The sequence below is a fragment of the Phyllobates terribilis genome, unplaced genomic scaffold (genome assembly GCF_046119375.1).
Source record: "Phyllobates terribilis strain yellow unplaced genomic scaffold, ASM4611937v1 Scaffold_9__5_contigs__length_417890890, whole genome shotgun sequence".
Classification (NCBI taxonomy): domain Eukaryota; kingdom Metazoa; phylum Chordata; class Amphibia; order Anura; family Dendrobatidae; genus Phyllobates; species Phyllobates terribilis.
The window spans coordinates 173,673,878-173,686,145 of record NW_027362769.1 but is presented as its reverse complement, the minus strand read 5'-3'; the positions used below and the strand labels follow the sequence as shown (position 1 = coordinate 173,686,145).

Genomic DNA, 12,268 nt, shown 5'->3' with positions numbered 1-12,268 from the left:
TAGAATATGTATGCGGCCGACCGGCCGCGACCAATCAGCGAACTGTGTTAGTGAGGACCGGGGAGCGGCGCTGCCTGTGCGGGTACTTCCGCTGCGAGCAGCCGGTCATCTCCCAGCTGCATCGCCGCTGACCTCCGTGCGGCAGATGAGCCGCTAACGGCCGCCATCTTGTTCTGAAATCCTGCGTCGCTGATTGGCCGCGGCCGGACCAATCAGTGACTCGGGATTTCCTGGACGGACAGACAGACGAGATAAGCCGATTATATAGTAGATATATATATATATATATATACTGCTCAAAAAAATAAAGGGAACACTTAAACAACAGAATATAACTCCAAGTAAATCAAACTTCTGTGAAATCAAACTGTCCACTTAGGAAGCAACACTGATTGACAATCAATTTCACATGCTGTTGTGCAAATGGAATAGACAATAGATGGAAATTATTGGCAACTATCAAGACCCCCTCAATAAAAGGAGTGGTTCTGCAGGTGGGGACCACAGACCACATCTCAGTACCAATGCTTTCTGGCTGATGTTTTGGTCACTTTTGAATGTTGGTTGTGCTTTCACACTCGTGGTAGCATGAGATGGACTCTACAACCCACAGAAGTTGCTCAGGTAGTGCAGCTCATCCAGGATGGCTCATCAATGCGAGCTATGGCAAGAAGGTTTGCTGTGTCTGTGGGTGAGCTGCACTCACTATTCTGCTGCTGCAGTCACTGTGTACATACATTGTGTACATACATTACATTACTGATCCTTAGTTACATCCTGCATTATACTCCAGAGCTTCACTCACTATTATGCTGGTGCAGTCACAGTGCACATACATTACATTATGGATCCTGTACTGATCCTGAGTTACATCCTGTATTATACTCCAGAGCTGCACTCACTATTCTGCTGGTGGAGTGTGTATATACAGTGGGTCCGGAAAGTATTCAGACCCCTTTAAATTTTTCACGTTTTCTTTCATTGTAGCCATTTGGTAAATTCTAAAAAGTTCATATTTTTCCTCATTAAAGTCCACTCTGCACCCCATCTTGACTGAAAAAAGACAGAAATGTAGAAATTTTTGCAAATTTATTAAAAAAGAAAAACTGAAATATCACATGGTCATAAGTATTCAGTCCCTTTGCTCAGACACTCATATTTAAGTCACATGCTGTCCATTTCCTTGTGATCCTCCTTGAGATGGTTCTACTCCTTCATTGGAGTTCAGCTGTGTTTAATTAAACTGATAGGACTTGATTTGGAAAGGCGCACACCTGTCTATATAAGACCTCACAGCTCACAGTGCATGTCAGACCAAATGAGAATCATGAGCTCAGAGGAACTGCCAAGGAGCTCAGAGACAGAATTGTGGCAAGGCACAGATCTGGCCAAGGTTACAAAAGAATTTCTGCATTACTCAAGGTTCCTAAGAGCACAGTGGCCCCCATAATCCTTAAATTGAAGAAGTTTGGGACCACCAGAAGTCTTCCTAGACCTGGCTGTCCATCCAAACTGAGCAATCGTGGGAGAGGAGCCTTGGTGAGACAGGTAAAGAAGAACCCCAAGATCACTGTGGCTGAGCTCCAGAGATGCAGTAGGGAGATGGGAGAAAGTTCCACAAAGTCAACTATCACTGCAGCCCTCCAACAGTCGGGCCTTTATGGCAGAGTGGCCCGACGGAAGCCTCTCCTCAGTGCAAGACATATGAAAGCCTGCATAGAGTTTGCTCAAAAACACATGAAGGACTCCAAGACTATGAAAAATAAGATCCTCTGGTCTGATGAGACGAAGATAGAACTTTTTGGTGATAATTCTAAGCGGTATGTGTGAAGAAAACCCGGCACTGCTCATCACCTGCCCAATACAATCCCAACAGTGAAACATGGTGGTGGCAGCATCATGCTATGGGGGTGTTTTTCAGCAGCAGGGATAGGACGACTGGTTGCAGTTGAAGGAAACATGAATGCAGCCAAGTACAGAGATATCCTGGATGAAAATCTCTTCCACAGGGCTCTGGACCTCAGACTTGGCCGAAGGTTCACCTTCCAACAAGACAATGACCCTAAGCACACAGCTAAAATAACAAAGGAGTGGCTTCAGAACAACTCTGTGACCATTCTTGACTGGCCCAGCCAGAGCCCTGACCTAAACCCAATTGAGCATCTCTGGAGAGACCTGAAAATGGCTGTCCACCAACGTTCACCATCCAACCTGACGGAACTGGAGAGGATCTGCAAGGAAGAATGGCAGGGGGTCCCCAAATCCAGGTGTGAAAAACTTGTTGCATCATTCCCAAGAAGACTCATGGCTGTACTAGCTCAAAAGGGGGCTTCTACTCAATACTGAGCAAAGGGTCTGAATACTTATGACCATGTGATATTTCAGTTTTTCTTTTTTAATACATTTGCAAAAATTTCTACATTTCTGTTTTTTTCAGTCAAGATGGGGTGCAGAGTGTACTTTAATGAGAAAAAATGAACTTTTTAGAATTTACCAAATGGCTGCAATGAAACAAAGAGTGAAAAATTTAAAGGGGTCTGAATACTTTCCGTACTCACTGTACATTACATTACTGATCCTGTACTGATCCTGAGTTACATCCTGTATTATACCCCAGAGCTGCACTCACTATTCTGCTGGTGCAGTCACTGTGTACATACATTACATTACTGATCCTGTACTGATCCTGAGTTGCATCCTGTATTATAATCCAGAGCTGCACTCACTATTCTGCTGGTGCAGTCACTGTGTACATACATTACATTACTGATCCTGTACTGATCCTGAGTTGCATCCTGTATTATACTCCAGAGCTGCACTCACTATTCTGCTGGTGCAGTCACTGTGTACATACACTACATTACTGATCCTGAGTTACATCCTGTATTATACTCCAGAGCTGCACTCACTATTCTGCTGGTGCAGTCACTATATACATACATTACATTACTGATCCTGTACTGATCCTGAGTTACATCCTGTATTATACTCCAGAGCTGCACTCACTATTCTGCTGGTGCAGTCACTGTATACATGCATTACATTACTGATCCTGTACCGATCCTGTGTTACATCCTGTATTATACTCCAGAGCTGCACTCACTATTCTGCTGGTGCAGTCACTGAGTACATACATTACATTACCAATCTTGTACTGATCCTGAGTTACATCCTGTATTATACTCCAGAGCTGCACTCACTATTCTGCTGGTGCAGTCACTGTGTACATACATTACATTACTGATCCTGAGTTACATCCTGTATTATACTCCAGAGCTGCACTCACTATTCTGCTGGTGCAGTCACTGTGTACATACATTGCATTACTGATCCTGAGTTACATCCTGTATTATACTCCAGAGCTGCACTCACAATTCTGCTGGTGCAGTCCTGTGTACATACATTACTGATCCTGTACTGATACTGAGTTACATCCTGTATTATACTCCAGAGCTGCACTCACAATTGTGCTGGTGCATTCACTGTGTACATACATTACATTACTGATCCTGAGCTACATCCTGTATTATACTCCAAGGCTGCACTCACTATTCTGCTGGTGCAGTCACTGTGTACATACATTACATTACTGATCGTGAGTTACATCCTGTATTATACTCTAGAGCTGCACTCACTATTCTGCTGGTGCAGTCACTGTATACATACATTACATTACTGATCCTGAGTTACATCCTGTATTATACCCCAGAGCTGCACTCACTATTCTGCTGGTGCAGTCACTGTGTACATACATTACATTACTGATCGTGAGTTACATCCTGTATTATACTCTAGAGCTGCACTCACTATTCTGCTGGTGCAGTCACTGTATACATACATTACATTACTGATCCTGAGTTACATCCTGTATTATACCCCAGAGCTGCACTCACTATTCTGCTGGTGCAGTCACTGTGTACATACATTACATTACTGATCCTGTACTGATCCTGAGTTGCATCCTGTATTATAATCCAGAGCTGCACTCACTATTCTGCTGGTGCAGTCACTGTGTACATACATTACATTACTGATCCTGTACTGATCCTGAGTTGCATCCTGTATTATACTCCAGAGCTGCACTCACTATTCTGCTGGTGCAGTCACTGTGTACATACACTACATTACTGATCCTGAGTTACATCCTGTATTATACTCCAGAGCTGCACTCACTATTCTGCTGGTGCAGTCACTATATACATACATTACATTACTGATCCTGTACTGATCCTGAGTTACATCCTGTATTATACTCCAGAGCTGCACTCACTATTCTGCTGGTGCAGTCACTGTATACATGCATTACATTACTGATCCTGTACCGATCCTGTGTTACATCCTGTATTATACTCCAGAGCTGCACTCACTATTCTGCTGGTGCAGTCACTGAGTACATACATTACATTACCAATCTTGTACTGATCCTGAGTTACATCCTGTATTATACTCCAGAGCTGCACTCACTATTCTGCTGGTGCAGTCACTGTGTACATACATTACATTACTGATCCTGAGTTACATCCTGTATTATACTCCAGAGCTGCACTCACTATTCTGCTGGTGCAGTCACTGTGTACATACATTGCATTACTGATCCTGAGTTACATCCTGTATTATACTCCAGAGCTGCACTCACAATTCTGCTGGTGCAGTCCTGTGTACATACATTACTGATCCTGTACTGATACTGAGTTACATCCTGTATTATACTCCAGAGCTGCACTCACAATTGTGCTGGTGCATTCACTGTGTACATACATTACATTACTGATCCTGAGCTACATCCTGTATTATACTCCAAGGCTGCACTCACTATTCTGCTGGTGCAGTCACTGTGTACATACATTACATTACTGATCGTGAGTTACATCCTGTATTATACTCTAGAGCTGCACTCACTATTCTGCTGGTGCAGTCACTGTATACATACATTACATTACTGATCCTGAGTTACATCCTGTATTATACCCCAGAGCTGCACTCACTATTCTGCTGGTGCAGTCACTGTGTACATACATTACATTACTGATCGTGAGTTACATCCTGTATTATACTCTAGAGCTGCACTCACTATTCTGCTGGTGCAGTCACTGTATACATACATTACATTACTGATCCTGAGTTACATCCTGTATTATACCCCAGAGCTGCACTCACTATTCTGCTGGTGCAGTCACTGTGTACATACATTACATTACTGATCCTGTACTGATCCTGAGTTGCATCCTGTATTATAATCCAGAGCTGCACTCACTATTCTGCTGGTGCAGTCACTGTGTACATACATTACATTACTGATCCTGTACTGATCCTGAGTTGCATCCTGTATTATACTCCAGAGCTGCACTCACTATTCTGCTGGTGCAGTCACTGTGTACATACACTACATTACTGATCCTGAGTTACATCCTGTATTATACTCCAGAGCTGCACTCACAATTCTGCTGGTGCAGTCCTGTGTACATACATTACTGATCCTGTACTGATCCTGAGTTACATCCTGTATTATACTCCAGAGCTGCACTCACTATTCTGCTGGTGCAGTCACTGTATACATGCATTACATTACTGATCCTGTACCGATCCTGTGTTACATCCTGTATTATACTCCAGAGCTGCACTCACTATTCTGCTGGTGCAGTCACTGAGTACATACATTACATTACCAATCTTGTACTGATCCTGAGTTACATCCTGTATTATACTCCAGAGCTGCACTCACTATTCTACTGGTGCAGTCACTGTGTACATACATTACTGATCCTGTACTGATACTGAGTTACATCCTGTATTATACTCCAGAGCTGCACTCACAATTCTGCTGGTGCAGTCCTGTGTACATACATTACTGATCCTGTACTGATACTGAGTTACATCCTGTATTATACTCCAGAGCTGCACTCACAATTGTGCTGGTGCATTCAATGTGTAAATACATTATATTACTGATCCTGTACTGATCCTGAGCTACATCCTGTATTATACTCCAAGGCTGCACTCACTATTCTGCTGGTGCAGTCACTGTGTACATACATTACATTACTGATCGTGAGTTACATCCTGTATTATACTCTAGAGCTGCACTCACTATTCTGCTGGTGCAGTCACTGTATACATACATTACATTACTGATCCTGAGTTACATCCTGTATTATACCCCAGAGCTGCACTCACTATTCTGCTGGTGCAGTCACTATGTACATACATTACATTACTGATCCTGAGTTACATCCTGTATTATACCCCAGAGCTGCACTCACTATTCTGCTGGTGCAGTCACTGTGTACATACATTACATTACTGATCCTGAGTTGCATCCTGTATTATACTCCAGAGCTGAACTCACTATTCTGCTGGTGCAGTCACTGTGTACATACATTACATTACTGATCATGAGTTACATCCTGTATTATACTCCAGAGCTGCACTCACTATTCTGCTGGTGCAGTCACTGTATACATACATTACATTACTGATCCTGTACCGATCCTGAGTTACATCCTGTATTATACTCGAGAGCTGCACTCACTATTCTGCTGGTGCAGTCACTGAGTACATACATTACATTACCAATCTTGCACTGATCCTGAGTTACATCCTGTATTATACTCCAGAGCTGAACTCACTATTCTGCTGGTGCAGTCACTGTGTACATACATTACATTACTGATCCTGAGTTGCATCCTGTATTATACTCCAGAGCTGCACTCACTATTCTGCTGGTGCAGTCACTATATACATACATTACATTACTGATCCTGTACTGATCCTGAGTTACATCCTGTATTATACTCCAGAGCTGCACTCACTATTCTGCTGGTGCAGTCACTGTATACATGCATTACATTACTGATCCTGTACCGATCCTGAGTTACATCCTGTATTATACTCCAGAGCTGCACTCACTATTCTGCTGGTGCAGTCACTGAGTACATACATTACATTACCAATCTTGTACTGATCCTGAGTTACATCCTGTATTATACTCCAGAGCTGAACTCACTATTCTGCTGGTGCAGTCACTCTGTACATACATTACATTACAGATCCTGAGTTACATCCTGTATTATGCTCCAGAGCTGCACTCACTATTCTGCTGGTGCAGTCACTGTGTACATACATTACATTACTGATCCTGCACTGATCCTGAGTTACATCCTGTATTATACCCCAGAGCTGTACTCACTATTCTGCTGGTGCAGTCACTGTGTACATACATTACATTACTGATCCTGTACTGATCCTGAGTTACATCCTGTATTATACCCCAGAGCTGCACTCACTATTCTGCTGGTGCAGTCACTGTGTACATACAATACATTACTGATCCTGAGTTACATCCTGTATTATACTTCAGAGCTGCACTCACTATTCTGCTGGTGCAGTCACTGTGTACATACATTACATTACTGATCCTGTACTGATCCTGAGTTACATCCTGTATTATACTCCAGAGCTGTACTCACTATTCTTCTGATGCAGTCACTGTACATACATTACATTACTGATCCTGAGTTACATCCTGTATTACACTCCAAAGCTGCACTCACTATTCTGCTGGTGCAGTCACTGTGTACATACATTACATTACTGATCCTGTACTGATCCTGAGTTGCATCCTGTATTATACTCCAGAGCTGCACTCACTATTCTGCTGGTGCAGTCACTGTGTATATACATTACATTACTGATCCTGAGTTACATCCTGTATTATACTCCAGAGCTGCACTCACTATTCTGCTGGTGCAGTCACTGTGTACATACATTACTGATCCTGTACTGATCCTGAGTTACATCCTGTATTATACCCCAGAGCTGCACTCACTATTCTGCTGGTGCAGTCACTGTGTACATACATTACATTACTGATCCTGTACTGATCCTGAGTTACATCCTGTGTTATACCCCAGAGCTGCACTCACTATTCTGCTGGTGCAGTCACTGTGTACATACATTACATTACTGATCCTGTACTGATCCTGAGTTGCATCCTGTATTATAATCCAGAGCTGCACTCACTATTCTGCTGGTGCAGTCACTGTGTACATACATTACATTACTGATCCTGTACTGATCCTGAGTTACATCATGTATTATACTTCAGAGCTGCACTCACTATTCTGCTGGTGCAGTCACTGTGTACATACATTACTGATCCTGTACTGATCCTGAGTTACATCCTGTATTATACCCCAGAGCTGCTCTCACTATTCTGCTGGTGCAGTCACTGTGTACATACATTACATTACTGATCCTGTACTGATCCTGAGTTACATCCTGTATTATACCCCAGAGCTGCACTCACTATTCTGCTGGTGCAGTCACTGTGTACATACATTACATTACTGATCCTGTACTGATCCTGAGTTGCATCCTGTATTATAATCCAGAGCTGCACTCACTATTCTGCTGGTGCAGTCACTGTGTACATACATTACATTACTGATCTTGTACTGATCCTGAGTTGCATCCTGTATTATACTCCAGAGCTGCACTCACTATTCTGCTGGTGCAGTCACTATATACATACTTTACATTACTGATCCTGTACTGATCCTGAGTTACATCCTGTATTATACTCCAGAGCTGCACTCACTATTCTGCTGGTGCAGTCACTGTATACATGCATTACATTACTGATCCTGTACCGATCCTGTGTTACATCCTGTATTATACTCCAGAGCTGCACTCACTATTCTGCTGGTGCAGTCACTGAGTACATACATTACATTACTGATCCTGAGTTACATCCTGTATTATACTCCAGAGCTGCACTCACTATTCTGCTGGTGCAGTCACTGAGTACATACATTACATTACTGATCCTCAGTTACATCCTGTATTATACTCCAGAGCTGCACTCACTATTCTGCTGGTGCAGTCACTGTGTACATACATTACATTACTGATCCTGTACTGATCCTGAGTTACATCTTGTATTATACTCCAGAGCTGCACTCACAATTCTGCTGGTGCAGTCCTGTGTACATACATTACTGATCCTGTACTGATACTGAGTTACATCCAGTATTATACTCCAGAGCTGCACTCACAATTGTGCTGGTGCAGTCCTGTGTACATACATTACTGATCCTGTACTGATACTGAGCTACATCCTGTATTATACTCCAAAGCTGCACTCACTATTCTGCTGGTGCAGTCACTGTGTACATACATTACATTACTGATCGTGACTTACATCCTGTATTATACTCTAGAGCTGCATTCACTATTCTGCTGGTGCAGTCACTGTGTACATACATTACATTACTGATCCTGAGTTACATCCTGTATTATACTCCAGAGCTGCACTCACTATTCTGCTGGTGCAGTCACTGTATACATACATTACATTACTGATCCTGAGTTACATCCTGTATTATACCCCAGAGCTGCACTCACTATTCTGCTGGTGCAGTCACTATATACATACATTACATTACTGATCCTGTAGTGATCCTGAGTTACATCCTGTATTATACTCCAGAGCTGCACTCACTATTCTGCTGGTGCAGTCACTGTGTACATACATTACATTACTGATCCTGTACTGATACTGAGTTACATCCAGTATTATACTCCAGAGCTGCACTCACAATTGTGCTGGTGCAGTCCTGTGTACATACATTACTGATCCTGTACTGATACTGAGCTACATCCTGTATTATACTCCAAAGCTGCACTCACTATTCTGCTGGTGCAGTCACTGTGTACATACATTACATTACTGATCGTGACTTACATCCTGTATTATACTCTAGAGCTGCATTCACTATTCTGCTGGTGCAGTCACTGTATACATACATTACATTACTGATCCTGAGGTACATCCTGTATTATACCCCAGAGCTGCACTCACTATTCTGCTGGTGCAGTCACTGTGTACATACATTACATTACTGATCCTGAGTTGCATCCTGTATTATACTCCAGAGCTGAACTCACTATTCTGCTGGTGCAGTCACTGTGTACATACATTACATTACTGATCATGAGTTACATCCTGTATTATACTCCAGAGCTGCACTCATTATTCTGCTGGTGCAGTCACTGTATACATACATTACATTACTGATCCTGTACCGATCCTGAGTTACATCCTGTATTATACTCCAGAGCTGCACTCACTATTCTGCTGGTGCAGTCACTGAGTACATACATTACATTACCAATCTTGTACTGATCCTGAGTTACATCCTGTATTATACTCCAGAGCTGAACTCACTATTCTGCTGGTGCAGTCACTGTGTACATACATTACATTACTGATCCTGAGTTACATCTTGTATTATACTCCAGAGCTGCACTCACTATTCTGCTGGTGCAGTCACTGTGTATATACATTACATTACTGATCCTGAGTTACATCCTGTATTATACTCCAGAGCTGCACTCACTATTCTGCTGGTGCAGTCACTGTGTACATACATTACATTACTGATCCTGAGTTACATCCTGTATTATACTTCAGAGCTGCACTCACTATTCTGCTGGTGCAGTCACTGTGTACATACATTACATTACTGATCCTGTACTGATCCTGAGTTACATCCTGTATTATACTCCAAAGCTGCACTCACTATTCTGCTTGTGCAGTCACTGTGTACATACATTACATTACTGATCCTGAGTTGCATCCTGTATTATACTCCAGAGCTGAACTCACTATTCTGCTGGTGCAGTCACTGAGTACATACATTACATTACCAATCTTGTACTGATCCTGAGTTACATCCTGTATTATACTCCAGAGCTGAACTCACTATTCTGCTGGTGCAGTCACTGTGTACATACATTACATTACTGATCCTGAGTTACATCCTGTATTATACTCCAGAGCTGCACTCACTATTCTGCTGGTGCAGTCACTGTGTACATACATTACATTACTGATCCTATACTGATCCTGAGTTGCATCCTGTATTATAATCCAGAGCTGCACTCACTATTCTGCTGGTGCAGTCACTGTGTACATACATTACATTACTGATCCTGTACTGATCCTGAGTTACATCATGTATTATACTTCAGAGCTGCACTCACTATTCTGCTGGTGCAGTCACTGTGTACATACATTACTGATCCTGTACTGATCCTGAGTTACATCCTGTATTATACCCCAGAGCTGCTCTCACTATTCTGCTGGTGCAGTCACTGTGTACATACATTACATTACTGATCCTGTACTGATCCTGAGTTACATCCTGTATTATACCCCAGAGCTGCACTCACTATTCTGCTGGTGCAGTCACTGTGTACATACATTACATTACTGATCCTGTACTGATCCTGAGTTGCATCCTGTATTATAATCCAGAGCTGCACTCACTATTCTGCTGGTGCAGTCACTGTGTACATACATTACATTACTGATCTTGTACTGATCCTGAGTTGCATCCTGTATTATACTCCAGAGCTGCACTCACTATTCTGCTGGTGCAGTCACTATATACATACTTTACATTACTGATCCTGTACTGATCCTGAGTTACATCCTGTATTATACTCCAGAGCTGCACTCACTATTCTGCTGGTGCAGTCACTGTATACATGCATTACATTACTGATCCTGTACCGATCCTGTGTTACATCCTGTATTATACTCCAGAGCTGCACTCACTATTCTGCTGGTGCAGTCACTGAGTACATACATTACATTACTGATCCTGAGTTACATCCTGTATTATACTCCAGAGCTGCACTCACTATTCTGCTGGTGCAGTCACTGAGTACATACATTACATTACTGATCCTCAGTTACATCCTGTATTATACTCCAGAGCTGCACTCACTATTCTGCTGGTGCAGTCACTGTGTACATACATTACATTACTGATCCTGTACTGATCCTGAGTTACATCTTGTATTATACTCCAGAGCTGCACTCACAATTCTGCTGGTGCAGTCCTGTGTACATACATTACTGATCCTGTACTGATACTGAGTTACATCCAGTATTATACTCCAGAGCTGCACTCACAATTGTGCTGGTGCAGTCCTGTGTACATACATTACTGATCCTGTACTGATACTGAGCTACATCCTGTATTATACTCCAAAGCTGCACTCACTATTCTGCTGGTGCAGTCACTGTGTACATACATTACATTACTGATCGTGACTTACATCCTGTATTATACTCTAGAGCTGCATTCACTATTCTGCTGGTGCAGTCACTGTATACATACATTACATTACTGATCCTGAGTTACATCCTGTATTATACCCCAGAGCTGCACTCACTATTCTGCTGGTGCAGTCACTATAT

General features: G+C 42.4%; 1 protein-coding gene across 2 annotated transcripts in view; it reads left to right on the top strand.

Moving 5' to 3' along the window:
* WNT6 (Wnt family member 6) overlaps nucleotides 1-12,268 on the top strand; it is a 137,515-nt gene that overhangs the window by 88,052 nt on the left and 37,195 nt on the right. The window lies entirely within an intron of this gene.